This window comes from Peromyscus maniculatus, chromosome 2 (assembly GCF_049852395.1).
Source record: "Peromyscus maniculatus bairdii isolate BWxNUB_F1_BW_parent chromosome 2, HU_Pman_BW_mat_3.1, whole genome shotgun sequence".
In the NCBI taxonomy this organism is placed as follows: domain Eukaryota; kingdom Metazoa; phylum Chordata; class Mammalia; order Rodentia; family Cricetidae; genus Peromyscus; species Peromyscus maniculatus.
This window is the reverse complement of record NC_134853.1, coordinates 49,455,563-49,471,934: the sequence shown is the minus strand read 5'-3', so window position 1 is coordinate 49,471,934 and position 16,372 is coordinate 49,455,563. Positions and strand designations below refer to the sequence as shown.

The window sequence follows — 16,372 nt, the reverse complement described above, 5'->3', positions numbered from 1 at the left end:
TTTTGAAATGTACATTTTAATAGTAAACAAGTTTTCTAACTTTCAAAAGTTAAAAAAAATATAAGTGAAAACAAAACACAGTTTGCTTCATTTGTTTACTTTTCTGGCAAAGATTCACGAGACCTTGTCACTGGCAATGTAAATATGATAGGAAGCCTAGTATGAAACCAAAGAGAATATAGACTGTACCATTTGGCCATCAGCAAACTTAAGGGTGGATGAGCATTATTATTGTTGTTGTTTTACAGTATGCATGAGATTAGGAGTGCTTGCAAATATCTAAAAACTAAGAGAATAACTAGCCTAGCTATACCAATTGTAAATTCTAGCAGGATGTATCAGTGCACTTCATCTACATAAACCCATTGAATGTTCTAGATTTTGCTCATGTCATCACTGTATTAAAAGAGACATAGATTGAATATGTTGCAAAATTCTTAACTCCATATGTAGCAGTACACTGGAGCATATTCAAATATGGATCCAAGAATAATATAAGAACTAAATTATATTAGTAATTTTACTTTCATAGAAGTACTATTTTTAACTCTCTTTCCCACTAAAATTCAATGAATTATTAGGGTTAAAGTCTTTTCTCTGAAATGCTTGTTGATTGTTTTCTTTTGTTATTTTTTTAGACAGGATCATTTTTTAAGCCCAGGCATGCCTTAATGTACAATCTATCTGCCTCAGTTTCCCAAGTAGCTGGACTTACAGTTGGCCTTGATAATGTTTCCTTCCTCTTGCTTCTAATCCATAATCTGAAAATAAAAGTTTACAACCCCGAGAAAGACTTTTGATGCTTGAAAGTCATTCTAGCTTGAAAACTTTTAACAGAAGTGAAAATTCCTTAAGTGTGCAACTCTACAATAGGAGATATATGTTTGGACATAGGACAGAGCACTATATACATATGGACACTGTGAGGAAAATACACAGCGCATACTGAAAATAATCAAATAAACATCCTTTTATTTTTCTCTTTTGTGTGTGGTGTGTGGTGTACATGTGTTTATATGTATACAAAGGTGCATGTATGTGTACATGTGTATGAATGCCTGATGTTGATGTTGGGACTCTTCCTTAAACAGTTTCCACCATATTCATGGAAACAGCATCCCTCCATCGAACCAAAAACCAATTGCCAATAAGGCTAGAGTTACTAGCCATCAGGCTCCAGGGATCATTTCTCCCTGCCTTCCAAGCACTAGAATAATAGGCCCAGTGAACTTTAAAAAGTTAAAAGCAATGAAAACACCGTATTTTTCCTATAAACAAGCACAATAACTAGCTTGTGTTTCTTATTTAAATTTTTAAAATTTATTTTACATGCTAATCCCAGTTCCCCCTCCCTCTCCTCCTGACCTCCCTCACCTCCTCAGTCCCATCCCCCATCCACTCCTCAGAGAGGATAAGGCCTCCCTTAGGGAGTCAAGAGAGTCTGGCATACTAAATTGAGACCCTCCCTGCTGTGCCAGGGCTGAGCAATTATTAGAATCAAAGCAAAGGATAACCAGGCTATAATCCACAACCCCAGAGAAGCTAGGCAAAAAGGAGGACCCTGAGAGGGACACACATAGAGGGTTCCAGGAAGGGAAAATAGTTAAGATCTACTGGGTAAACTGGGGCGGGGGGGGGGGGGGGAGAAGAAGGGAAGGGTTGTGTTTCTTTTTGTTTTAATTAAGTGAGATAATTAAATAATTTAGTAATTTATTTAACTTGGGTTCTAGAGCAGAGAATAATTTAGAAAATAGAAGAGTGTTAGTTTCCCTTGACTTCATCTAGTTAAGGGAATAAAATTAATAGTAACCACTTTTGCTGAAAGTAAAAATGTTAAGCCAGTGACTAATTTTATATATATATATTAGACTAATTTTTTTTTTTTTTTTTTTTTTTTTTTTTTTTTTTTGGTTTTTCGAGACAGGGTTTCTCTGTGTAGCTTTGCGCCTTTCCTGGAGCTCACTTGGTAGCCCAGGCTGGCCTCGAACTCACAGAGATCCGCCTGGCTCTGCCTCCCGAGTGCTGGGATTAAAGGCGTGCGCCACCACCGCCCGGCTTAGACTAATTTTTTTTAAACAAGATAAAATTTATTCTGGATTCATAGAGTTTTCAATCACCCTTTTGTGTAAAATATTTAAAAACTGAAAAATATATTTGAAAGCAGTCTTCAAAGACATTGGCTGACACTGATCCCTGAGAAAGGGGAATCAAACGGAGTGGAGTGAACCCAATGAATTGTTCCACTTTTCTGCCTTGAGAGCAACTGAGGAAAAGTTAGGACAGAAAGATGTGCTAATGATCTTGATTTGGGTCACTTTTAACAAGTTTATACATATACAAAAATGATCCATTTGTAGATGTCAGCTATATATAATTATATAAAATTGTGCTTTAATCAAACATGTATTCTACCATTATTTGCTTAATTAATTATTTTCCTTCTATCAGTGCATGTGTCTGCATGTGCACATTCAGGTACACATGCCATAACACTTGTGTGAAGGTCAGAGGACAACTGTGAGAGTCAGAGTCAAGTCTCTTCTCTTCTTCCACCATGTGATCAAGCTTCATGGAAAGCACGTTTGTCCTTTGAGATAGCCCAAACAAAACTTTTGAGAGGTAATCCTTCCTGAAAAGTATATCAACCAGTTGTCCAGTGCCATATGGTCAGCCAGTCCTCAAAATGCATACAAGTAATACATACAGACTGAGTCAGTTATATTTAGGAATACCCCCCCACACACACACATATGTATGTATATGTATGTACATATATGGATGCAATGACAATCAGTGGGAAAAGTGGCCATGAATTTAAAGAGAGTGAGGAGCAGTATATATGGTAGGGTTTGAAGGGAGTAAATGGAAAGGGGAAATGTTATAATTATACCATATCTCAAATTTTTTAAAATTGGGCCAATATAAAAAGGTTTTGAAACCTTGTCGGATTCAAGTAATGGTAAATCCTTGAGCACAATGTTAGCTCACACTATAAGTGGAAAATTTGATAAACCTGAGCCTTATATGCCTGGCAACATGATTTACTTACTTATGAAACAGATCCAGGATATTATTAAATGGTCATTTAATACTTTAAATTGGTATATCTTTGCTATCCAGTAACAAAAATACTATTTAAATGCTAATGTTGGCACATCAAAATTATGAAGACTGCAACCATATGAATGATGTTCAAAGAATTCTATATTGTAATAAATGTATTGCTAAAATTTAATGATAAAGTACAATTTACAAAGCAACTTTCAGAAAATGCTATAGATTTATAATTAAATATATAACAATAGATATAGAAAAATGTACACATGCAACCCTTAGTAATGCATTATATTCAGATTTTTTTTAAATTTAATTTTATTTTACAATACAATTCAGTTCTACATATCAGCTACGGATTCCCTTGTTCTCCCCCTTCCCCCCAGCCCAACCCCCGATTCCCACCTCCTCCAGGGCAAAGCCTCCCCCAAGGACTGAGATCAACCTGGTAGACTCAGTCCAGTTAGGTCCAGTCCCCTCCTCCGAGGCTGAGCCAAGCAACCCTGCATAAGCCCCAGGTTTCAAACAGCCAACTCATGCAGTGAGCACAGGACCCGGACCCACTGCCTGGATGCCTCCCAAACAGATCAAGCCAGATATTAGTGTGAAACAAAACTCCTCAAAATGTCATAGCTTGAAATATTTTCCCCACCGTTCTTTGTGTTGATCTGGGCTACATTAGTCCATCTGTGAGGAGGGTTCGGCTACAGAGCTACTTCTGTACTGATCAAAAGAAGCTCCCATGAAGATGCATAAGCAGAGTAGCATCCAGATGCAGACACTAAAGACCAGGCAGCAAGACAAGAGATAAACAGTCAAGTGAAAAGGGCATTAATAAAGGAGGGGGTGGGGAGAGGGCTCAATGGTAAGAGTACTTGCCTCCCTTGCAGAAAACCTTTGCTCTGTTCTCAGCATCCACAGCAAGTAGCTCACAATTGCTTGGAGCTCTAGTTCTAGGAGATCTGATACCCTCTTTTGGTCCCCACATGCACCAGCATATGCATGGATGGTGTCTCTATAGACATACTGGCAGACACACATACACACATAAAATACAGATAAATGAGTCCTTAAAAAGAGAAAAGCAGGAGTCAACTATTGAGGTGTATGAGAGGGAAGCAAAAAGGAAACAAACCTTTGTCATAAGAGTTTTAATTAGGGAAGTCTTTGCTGACTTCAAATGCTGTTTCATGAAGCAGTTTCAAGAGTGACAATTTGTAACACAGAAGGCAGCAAAAACGGTAAACTCTTCAATTTTATTAACATTTTCCTTAGGGTATTGCGCAACAAAGATTGTTTAGTTTAAAATCACCTAAAATAAAGAAACTGTCTTCATTCTTCCCATTTTTTTTTTATGAAGATAATACCTCAAGCTAAAGTTTGTTTTCCCTCACTGCAACCACACCAAAGGATCTCTTTTTGTCTGCCTAGAAGGCTAGAACTAAATTGATAGAGCATGGAGGTCTATGTTCTGGGCAATGCCTGTTTATTCTGTCACCTTCCAGTAACACATTTTCATCACCCATTCTTCCTCCAACTGCCTGTTTCCTGACGTTTCCCAGACTATGAGACCCCAGTCCTCTGTGATTCTACAGAATGAACATCCTTCTTGTTTCTAGCTAAGCTACTTCATTTTCCCTTCAATATCCATCTTTTGATATCTCTCTTTTTCTACTTGGCTCACGTTTTTTGAGACATCCATTAAATTTCCAAATTCTAAGCCCTCTCATTCCTTTCTCCCATTGTGATTTTATACATATCTCGATTATCTTACTAGAGAGGAGTAAGCCATATACTTAAACTTTCTCTTGACATCCAGCACTGCAGTTACTGCCCAGCCCACCACCCTCTTGCAATGTACTGAAACTGGTTGAAACTTCCTCTTGTAATCAGGTGCTTGTTTTATGTGTACTACTTTAATTTTGTTCCAAGGTGATTTGAAAGTGAGGAACGAGGAATTTCTTATTATAAGGCCTTATTCTTCTTTATGCAGAAATATACCAGTGCTTAATTTGGGCAAATAAAAGCTATTTTTAAAAAAGCTGAATTAATCATTCACTCAATGAAGTATACAGCTTTCTGAGAATGTAGGATTTTAGAATAGACATGCAAGGAAAAACACTTAAAAGGTTAAAGCATAACATGCACATTATAGATTTTCATAGAACATATATTTTGATCGAAGGTATAGACAAATTATAGGCCCAATAATTATTTCAGAAAAAAGTGTCAGTACTATGTGGAATGTCAAGGGATGGTCAAAAAGTAACACAAGGCTTAATTTCATGGAAAAATCAAGAAGTCAATGCAAAGGAAATTGTTCTTACGCTAAATTGTTCTCTATGTAATGTATTTGCATGACTTAAAAAGAAATAAAAAGGAAACATACAAGGGGTCTATTATCTACAGTTGAAAACTTCAGAATACATAGTTATTACATGTTGAAAAACATTCCATAATTTGGGACCTTAAAATCATATATATGATACATATGCAGATATACAGCTTTTGGTGGTTTGAAAGAAAATGTCCCCCAAAGGGAGTGGCACTAATGGGAGGTGTGCCCTTATTGGAGTGGGTGTGGCCTTGTTGGAGGAAGTGTGTCATTGTGCAGGTGGGCTTTGAGGTCTCCTTCCTATGCTCAAGCTACACCCAGGGAGGACAGCTCACTTCCTGTTGCCTGCATATCAAGATGTAAAATGCTCATCTCCTTCTCCAGTACCATGTCTGCTTACATGCCACCATGTCCCACCATGGTGATGATGGACTAAATATCTGAACTGTAAACCCTCAAATTAAATATTTTCCCTTATAAGAGTTACCATGGTCATGGTGTCTCTTCACAGCAATAGAAATCCTAACTAAAACAAAGATGTATGCATAATATATTTAGTGGCATATTTAGAATGGCTTATGTATATGTGTTTGTGAGTGTTAGTATTACTGATTCCACCTAATTTGATTTGATAAGCTATTTCCATACATTAAAATAATCTTGATGTAAGTCTGAAAACATTTATATAAGAGGTGAAGGATTTTTTTAAACATAGGGCACTGGATGTTATCTCTTGTTGCATTAATAATTATTAAGTTTGTAAAAGAAAAAGGCCCACATTTAGCAAATGAAAATAACTCACAGTAGTTTAAAAAGCAGGTTCTGTTCTCACTACACTTTCTGCAAAAGTAAAAATACCTAGATATTTCCTTTTGGAGTTTCTCTTGGGAAACAGTGATATCTGGAGAAGGAGATGAATTATGACTGGGTTCCAGCATCATTTGTTTATTGCAGAGAGTCCTTTCCACTAAACCTTAAGTGGAGCTCACAAAATGTAAGTGCAGATGCATGGGAACAATGAATAAAAGTGGAGCTTCATGGATGAAAATGCACTTTCTCTTTTTCTTGTGTTTTCTGTTTCTTTTGATGAAGATCTGGGGAGGAATGATTTCTAACACTTTACTTTTCCTAACAGTAAAATATTAGCCTTGGAAACATTTTGTGGTAATTTAGTTAAAAAAATTCACTAAAACTTTCATAGTTTGGGATCAGAATATTCCCAACACAAGTACAACAGAAAGAGGACTGAAAGGAAAAGATTTTATAAGTATAAAAAGTAGCAATATTTTTGACATTGATGATTTGGAGTGGGTAACAATACTGACAGATTGAAGCTTATCTTTGTTTTTTTGTGTAAGAAGAAACTTAGGAAATGTAAACAAAACGATAACCTGATTAAAATATGTTCAGAAATCATTGGTTCTCTCCAGTGCTACCAAAGCACTCCAGGATAGTCATTTTCATTCTTCAAAGGGGGATCTAAGAGTTTTACACAGCCATTGAAAATGAAAGCTAAAGGAGACAGAAGACCTTTGCTTGAAGCCTTCCAAAGGCATGAACTCTCAGCTCTAGGGCAGCTCAGTGCCATTTGTGACCACTCAGAAAGCCGTTCTAATGTCAGTAATAATGAAAATAAAACATATATTCTTAGAAGCATTTTAAACTATTGCCAGACATTGTTATGAAAATGAGTGGAGATGACAAAGAAGAAAGGAGGAAGTCAGACAGATAGTAGGTGGGAGGAAGCCCTTACAAGGTAGGTGTGAGCAGTGAGAAGTGTGTGTGTGTGTTGGGGGGGTGATGGTAATGCTAAGGAACTCAAAGACGGGTGGGCTTTGCCAGGTGTTCATATGGAATATAAATTCCCTCTCCCTTCACACTTTAAAAAAAAGACCACCACAGAAAACCATAGCCAATCAGGATGTGGAGTTGTGGAACCCAGATCCAGTGAATCCATCTACAAAACACTTCCACATCTAAGGCATGGTGATCATTGCAGAAGACAGAGCAGAAAGATTTGTTCTGCCTGCATGTGTCCCTGAAGGCCAGAAGAGGGCGCCGGATCTCAATACAAGTGGTTGTGAACCACAATGTGGTTGCTGGGAATTGAACTCAGGACCTCTGGAAGAGCAGTCAGTGCTCTTAACCTCTGAGCCATCTCTCTAGCCCGTTGGGTACAGTTTTTAAATGTGTGTCAGTGGGCTAAGACAAGGCCTCAAGCTGGTGTTTGAGGAAACCAGAGAACATTTTCAATGAAGAGCAAGCTGAATGATCAACTTGTTTGCATGGTCTGGTGACTTCCAGAATGAAGTCACTCAGATCCATGGGACTGAACGGATGTGAGTGGCTACTATTGGTCTGTTCTGAAATAAACTTAATCCTTTAACAGTCGAGAGAGAGAGAGAGAGAGAGAGAGAGAGAGAGAGAGAGAGAGAGAGAGAGAGAGAGACAGAGAGAGAGAGAGAGAGAGACAGAGAGAGAGAGAGAGAGAGAGAGAGAGAGAGAGATATGGAGGAGTGGAAGGGAAGGGGGACAGATGGAAGGGCGAGTATTGAGAAGATAGGAGGCGGAGGCGGGGGAAACTGTGGTCAGCATGTAAAATAAATGGAAAAATATTATTTAAATAAAATTTAAAAAGCATGACAGTTAGAATTAAAAAAATTCACTGTCTTTTGCTTGCAACACCCCATGAAATGAATCTTAACCTGCCTTCATAGTTAGGCTGTGAATATTTCATTGACAAGCAAAAATACTAAAACTGCTTATTGCTAATAGTCAGCTATAGAGCAAACAGTTGCACAGATGATACGGCACTACTTTGGTTTCCTTAAAATGCATTGTCGCATCTTCTTTTGGTAGCCCACACTCATTTTCCTTATGCTTTCAATATTTTTTACTAGTTTTCTACCCTTTCCAGGCCATGTAAAGTGAGAGACTGGGAAGTATGGATATAACTTAACTCTAATACTATATAAGGATATTGCAGAGACTCTCAAAAAGCAGCCAATAAAAGAGGATAAAATATTCAAGGATTTTTACTAGGAGACACATGTGTGAAAGAAAACAGTAAGGTAGCTAGGTAAAGCTGGATATCTAATAACCCTCCATGTATATATACGTATTTATATATATTCCTTCTATAAGTTCTGTTATTGTAGAGAACTATAACTTACACAAATAACCTTACATGGGGCATAGTGAGGGAGCTAGTTCAATCCTCCACTATTTCTCATTTGCACAAATCTATCTTTGTACCAAGTATACAAGAAGTAGACTCCAAAATGAAATTAAACATTGAACATGGAAGGTCTTTTTTTTTTTCTAGCAACAAAAGAAGTATGAGTGAGCTGAAAAGATTGGGAGCACCTTCAGACCACAACAAAAGAAGTATGAGTGAGCTGAAAAGATTGGGAGCACCTTCAGACCACAACATAAGTGATCACCAGAGAGAAAGTGCCTCTGACAAGGATGATGAGAAGGTTTCAGCCAGGGTGCCAGTATTTCTGCAAGATAAAAATGGACGTCAGAACATCTCCTCTTTCTGAAAAACTCATCATTTAATCCCCCTGCCTTGCTCCATCACTGGTGGAGAGTAATGGTTAGGACCATGTCAATGTCGCAGAAGATTTTACAGTGCAATAGTTGTGGGTCTTTGTCAGCTACATTCTCCATATAGAGAGATACAAAGCAAACAATCCCAAGGCCTTACATATAAGTAAGTACTTCCTTCTGAAAGTTTTTTCCTATTCACTGTCTTTCCATTTTTGTTATCAATTTTGAGATTAGATGCTGTTTTCTCATGCTTTTTTTCACCTAACAAAAATAAGTAGAATAATCTGAATTTAAGTATTACCCTGCTAGCATGAATTGTTTGAAGTTTTAAGTTGCAATATCATCAGCTGAAAATATCTAGGCTAAAAGTGAATACAGGATAATATCACCAGAAATATTGAATATTAACTCATTTGTACATTTTCTAACTTTATCTTCGACCACCTCAATCACAGTGAATCCTCTATTAGAATGTAAGATCTATGTGTTCTGAGGACATCTATGAATAATTCAAACGTCTTCACAGAATGACACATAGTAGGTGTTTAAACATTTATTGAATAGAATAATTCAGTTGTTAGTTCAATTTGAGATATACTATATTTCTAATATAATATTCCCTTTTATCCAAATAAGTGAATTCTTATAGTATATTATATTCTTTCTTATGCACAAACCAAAATTTTGCCCCCAGGGAGAAATTTAGAAAAATCATAAAAAAACAGTTATAGTGGTCAGATTTCTAAGAACATTTCCTTATGAATATGAAGGCCATAGATATTTATAAATCACAAACAGTTATTGATATCCTAAAATGTTTTGTCTCACATACATATTTTATTTGCTGTGCCATAATTTGCCGTACCACTCAACAGATGTTTAGAGCATTTCAAATATTGTGCTAATGTTACAGAATTGCACGGGGTTATACATAGCATTGGAGTGCTGTTTCTGGCAAGCTTTACTAAGTAGTAACTAGAAAAAGACAGTCCATGATAAGAATTCCACTCCACACAGAACTCTTGCTTTATGACAGGTGTGTGTGTGTGTGTGTGTGTGTGTGTGTGTGTGTGTGTGTGTGTGTGTTTTGTTTGTTTGTTTGTTTTTTGGTTTTTTTTTTTTGGCCTACCAATATGCTCAAGGCCTTGTTTTTTCAAAGGACTGTGAACTTTCTGTCAGTAGTCTATCAGGGCACAGGATTCTATCTCAACAGTAGTGAACAAGCCTTTACCAAGTGTGTGATATAATATAGAGTTGAATAGAATGAACATTAGTCTGGCATTGTGAAACCCATGGAGCGGAGACCATATCTTATTCTGTGTTCAGGACTTGAGTTTCAAATGAAAGGAAAAACTGAAACAATTTTTATTTATAACTATTTGAGTTTCAAAAAAGGTTTCCACCAGTGGCTAGCGGGAGGCTACACAGTAGGAATTTGGTACTTAATTTAAAGTATGTGAGTTTTTGTGTAATAAATATTCATTTCAGTTTCCTGATTGCTTTAACCAATGTAATACTTCCTTTGACATATATAACAAGTATTATAAAAATGCATTCATCTTAAAATGAAACAGGCAAATGTGCTTTTGAATTGATAACTCTGCATGTCAATTAAACACTGTTGAAGCTTATTTAAAACTTAATGTATTTTGAAAATATTTGTACTGAATAATATGTATGTGTAATTTCAACTAACATATAGAAGTTACCTTTAATAAAGATTTTTTATTCAAACTACAAAGTAAGTAACCTTGCTTTTAAATTACTATTAAAAATACTTTATGTATATATATTTTATTGAAACACTTCTTTTCATACAATATATTCTGATACACAGTTTCTCCTCTGCCAACTCCTCTGAGGTTCTGTCCAACCCAATTCCACATCTTCTCTTTAGAAAATAAGTGAGCAGCCAGGCGGTGGTGGCGCACGCCTTTAATCCCAGCACTTGGGAGGCAGAAGAAGGAGGATCTCTGTGAGTTCGAGGCTAGCCTGGTCTACAAAGTGAGTTCCAGGACAGGCTCCAAAGCTACACAAAGGGACCCTGTCTTGAAAAAAACAAAAACAAACAAACAAACAAAAAAGAAGTGAGCAAACAAACAACCCCCCCCCAAAAAAAATTAGGATAATAAATTATTAAGTAAAAAAAACAAGAAATACACAAACAAGCACAAAACCAAAGCCCATAGAAACACAAAAAATGGAAAACGTAATATACAAGCAAAAGATATTAAGACAAAACCAAAGCAATATGAGACAAAAAGTCTACAAAAATGCTGCTGAGTTTCTTTTGTGCTGGGATCAGGCCTTCCTCAAGTAAGGTTTGTATACCTAATGAGTCTCCATTGGGAACAACTAATTTTTCCTTTGTAAATGATACAGTTACAGATACCTTCTTGGTTAGGGATGGAGTTACGTCCATTTCCCACCTCAATCTTTCCGTGTTTTTAAATGCTGAGTAGCATTCCATTGTGCCCACATGTAATAACTTGCTTATAATTTTATCTGTTGATCTGCTCCAACTGTGGTTATTATAAATGTTCTGTTATGCTGGGCCTGTTCCATGCCCATAATTCCAGCACTTGGGAGGCAGAGATTTCAAATCCAAGGCATCTTTTGAATCAGGATCACAGTTGCATGCATTGTTCCCAGAAAAACAGCATTTAGGAGAGCCACAGTGGGAAAACAAACAACAAACAAAAAGTCCAGAGAGACAGAGCATTTACTATAGCTGCAGTGGGAAGAGCTCAGTGCAGGAGACTGGAGCTCTAAAGTAGCCAAAGAACAAACAGTTAAAATTATCTGTAATAGCCTCTCACACAGAAATATGCAGCAAGGATAGACCTCAAAACTCCAGGTGACCTAAGTTCGGCAAGATGAGCACGTGCTGTCCCGTTCGATTTGTGTAAAATTCTGCAAGGCAGACAATTGACAGCAGCAAAAGGCAGTCTAGTTGCTGTTTGGTGCCAGGACTGTCTGCAAGGAAGAACAATGCAAGGGAACTATTGAGAATCAGAGAATATCCTGTACTTTATTAGAATAATCATTGTATTTGTGTATGTGTCAAAATTGCTAAAAAATAAAACTTAAAATGGGTGCATGTAAATTATACACAATAAAAAGCATATAGCAGGCATCCTATAAGACTAGCTTTTGATTATTAGCAAAATAAAACAAAAAAAAATCTTAAATATGTCTGTCTGTTTTTCTGGAGAACTCAGACATTTTAAAGACCTGGAACAATACGGGCAATCCATGAAGTCCAGCTGCTTCATTCCAGAGAAGTGTGTCTAGAGAGTTTGTCTGACAACCTGTCAGACTTCAATCAAGTTCTTCCAGGTCAGCTGGCTCGGGTTCTAATATTGCCAGTTTACCAAAGGTTTAAAAATATATGTTAATGATAATTAAATTAATACATGTTTTTTGTTGTTGTTGTTGTTTTTGGTGAAAGGTACTGCAAGAGGAAAGAGCATTCATCCTTCTGCCACCGAAAGGCAAATTGTTTGTATTTTGGCATATTCCTCAATTTTTAATGCATTTTTATGTATCTCAGATAATATGGTAAGTGCTATTTTATAAGTACATTTTCACTCAATACTAAATCATTAGCATTTTCCTGTCATTAAACTTTCCATAAACATCATTTTAATAACTAGATAATAGCTCATCATATGCCTGTACCATAATTAACTAACACACTTTTAATGGTGTTTAATTATTCTTTTAAATAGCAAACACATTGCCTGGCACACTGGAAGTTTTCCAGTGAACAAATGTCCTGTAAACAATGTTATGAAGAACATCCTTGTCTTCTAACCTTTACATTTTATGAGAAACTTAAAGAAAAATTACAGAACTCAACTTTTTGTGCTGTGTGCATGAAAAACGCTGAAGACAAAACAGACTTGTCAGAGGTTTTCATGCAGGAAGAAAAGAAAAAAATGGTTTCCCAATGTTTAAAAACAGGCATTTCAAATAATTTATTATGGTTCTGAGGATTACACATTTAATTGTTTCTCTTATAGTGTACATGAATAATTAGCTAAAGGTAAAATATTGGGTAGTTTCTTTTAAAAATAACCTCAAGGTAGTCCTCTGAGAGCATTGTGGCTTGGATTGCTTTGAACCCTCTAAATTTCTCTAAATCCAATTTATTTATTCAAGGTACTTATACTGGCTGGTTTTATGTCAACTTGACACAAGCTGGAGTCATCAGAGAAGAGGGAGCCTCAATTGAGTAAATGCTTCCATAAGATCAGTGTATAGGCAAGCCTGTAGGACTTTTTCTTATTACTCATTGGTAGAGGAGAGAAGGGACACCCAAAGTGGATGATGCCATCCTTGGGATAGTGGGATAGCGGTCCCGGTCCCGAGTTCTATAAGAAAGCAAACTGAGCAAGCAATGGGGAGCAAGTCAATAAGTAGCACCCCTCCTTGGCTGCTGCAACAGCTCCTGCTGCCAGGTTCCTGCCCTGCTTGAGTCCTGTACTAAATTCCTTTGATGACGATGAATTGTGATGTGGAAGCATAAGCTAAATAAAACCCTTTCCTGACCAAGTTGCTTTGGTCATGATGTTTCATCACAGCAATAATAACCTAAACTTGGACAGAAGTTGGTACCTGAATAGTGGGGTATTGCTGTGACAGACCTGATTGTTATGTTTTGGGGATAACTGTAAAAGGACTTTGGAACTTTGGGCTAGAAGAATCATTTATTATTGAGAGCTCAGTGGACTGTTCTGTCAGAGCTATGGAGATAAGAATACTGAGAACAGTTTATATGGTGGAGGTCTGGCTCACAAGCTTTCAGAGGGAAGCAAAGACTCTACCATGTGTTTATGTGAAGTATATGTGATGTCTGGTCAGCAGGAACTGAAGAATCAGCTGTGATTAATGAGGGAACAGAACTACTCAATTAAAACCTTTTCTTTACTGAAATAATAGATGCTGATCACCTGGAGCTAAGAAATAGTGGTGATTAAGAAGAGACCAACACCACTAGGGTGAAATCTTCTGGGAAGTGTTTCCACACACTCAGAACATTCAGCACACAGACACTCTGTGCCAAGGTTGTACCTTGAGCTGGCAGCTGGACTTGGTAGTGTAAGACTCACCCAGGTGATACTGGTTTTGAATGTATGAAGGGGTCTTGGAGAGTAGCTGAGGCTTGGTACTTTGAGATGCTGGCCATTGGTGAAGGTACAGCCTCAATAGTAGGTGAAGGCCCAGGATTGAAGGAGTCATGCAGAAAAGTTGAAGCTTGACACTAGGAGAGACTGTTGGTGAAAGTGTAGCCCAATTGCAGCATTTTGGAGATGCCAGTACCATGGAACAACCATCAAGAACAGTGGTGGGATGGAGCCTACCTGATCTTAGAAGATAGGTTGTGTGTGCTGCAGGGTGCAGAGCCAGAGAAATGACCTAAGCCTTTTAGAGGAGCCCAGAAAATTGTGAGTGGATCCCAGGTATTGGACATTGTGTTATTTTACACTTTTAGGGGTTGGTTTTGCTTAATTCAGATTGTGACTGTGACCTAGTTCTTCTCTCCTGGAAGAAGTATTTATTAAAATTTTGATTTTTACAGAGCAAACAACTGAAAGACTTGAACTTTTAAAAGAGATTTTTTTTTTATCTTTAAAAAGACTCAATGCTTTTCTAAAAAGAGACCAAGCTTAATGTGTTTAATTTGTAAGGATTATGGAACTTTTAAAGTTATTTGTGTTTTATATTGTGTTATATATATTATTATATAATTTATATATAATATATTATTTATATAAATATGTATTTAAAATACATATTTATTTTACATATAATAGAAATTATGTTATTTTATAAGTAAAATTCATATCTTATATAAATATTAATGTGCCATGTGGGGAAAAATGAGATAGAGATTTTAATTGAAAAGTGAAATGTCTGTATGTCAAGTTGACAAGGGGTCTGTTGTACTGGCTGGTTTTATGTCAACTTGACACAAACTAGAGTCATCAGAGAAGAGGGAACCACAATTGAGAAAAATCCTCCATAAGATCAGATTGTAGGCAACCTGTAGGACATTTCCTTAATTAGTCATTGATGGGAAGGGAAAAAGGCCCACTGTGGATGGTGCCATCCCTGGGCAGGTGGTCCTGGGTTCTTTAAGAAAGCAGGCTGAGCAAGCCATGAGGAGCAAGCCAATAAGCAGCACCCATCCCTGGCCTGTGCATCAGCTCTTCTCTCCTGGTTCCTTGCCTGCTTGAGTTCCTGCCCTGACTTCCTTTGATAATAAAGTTTTATGTGGAAGCCAGATAAACCCTTTCCTTTCCAAGGGGCTTTGCCCTGGTGCTTTATCACAGCCACAGTAATCCTAACTAGGACAGTCCTTTATCTTGATTATAGCTTCTGGAAGTGTGTTCTGTCATTTTGTCATATCTCACCCAGTTATGTCTTTTTAGAAAGTCACTGCTACTCTGACTCTTACTAGGGAGCAGATAACACAAACCTCACAGATTTTGCTTTGTCTTCCTCCCTGTGTGAATGCTCTGCTTTCTTTTCTTGATGCTGTACCTGACAGGAACCTGTAATTATCTTTTCTTGCATTCCTTCATTTGTACATGTGTTTCTCTAAATCAAATTTTCTGGTTGGCTAAAGGGCAGAAACTGGGGCAGGTGACTGTGGAGCCAATCTGGGTCTAGGCTAGAGAACTTCATCACACTGGCTTTTGTATCGGCTTATCCTGACACAGATCTGGGACTATACTATGTGAGGAGTAAGGGTCTCAGCCAGTGATGTCACAGATCTGGGACTGTACTATGTGAGGAGGAAGTGCCTCAGCCTGTGATATCACATATTGGATTGTATTATGTGAGGAGGAAGAGTCTCAGCCTATGATGTTAAAGATCTGGGACTACACTATGTGAGGAAGAAGAGTCTCAGCCTGTGATGTCACATTTCTGGGACTGCACTATGTGAGGAGGAAGTATCTCAGCCTGTGATGTCACAGATTGGGGACTGCACTCTGTAAGGAGGAATTATCTTCAACTCTTATTTTTATTTAGAGTTTTAAAGAAGTTGCTTGACATAGATACATCCTGATATTTATTTGTGTTTCACTTCATTTTATTTATACACTGACTGAGATACTATCTTTTTATGTCATCAATGCTGACTTTGAATTTTTGCAATCCTTCTGCCCCAAGTTCACAATTCCTGAAATTATAGGCATCTGGTACCATTTAAAGCTTATGATTTATTTTAAACTCTCACTTTGTGGGGATGAAGTCCACATTGAAGTACTAACTGAAGATTTAGTTATGTAGTTCTTGTTTAACTCATACTCAGGTCTTAAGTCCATATCTGTATAACCAAGTAAACAAACTAGTATGTAGTCCTATGGTTTAGGCATCCTCTGCATCAAATCCATGTGCCATATACACAGTAGGCTAGGT

General features: G+C 37.2%; 1 long non-coding RNA gene across 1 annotated transcript in view; it reads left to right on the top strand.

Moving 5' to 3' along the window:
* Positions 1 to 10,683, top strand: part of LOC121827182 (uncharacterized) — a 136,702-nt gene extending 126,019 nt beyond the window's left edge. The window contains exon 5 of the long non-coding RNA XR_013049033.1: positions 8,715 to 10,683. This is a non-coding gene — a long non-coding RNA (uncharacterized LOC121827182). The remainder of the gene's footprint in view (positions 1 to 8,714) is intronic.
* The last annotated feature ends 5,689 nt before the right edge of the window (positions 10,684 to 16,372 follow it).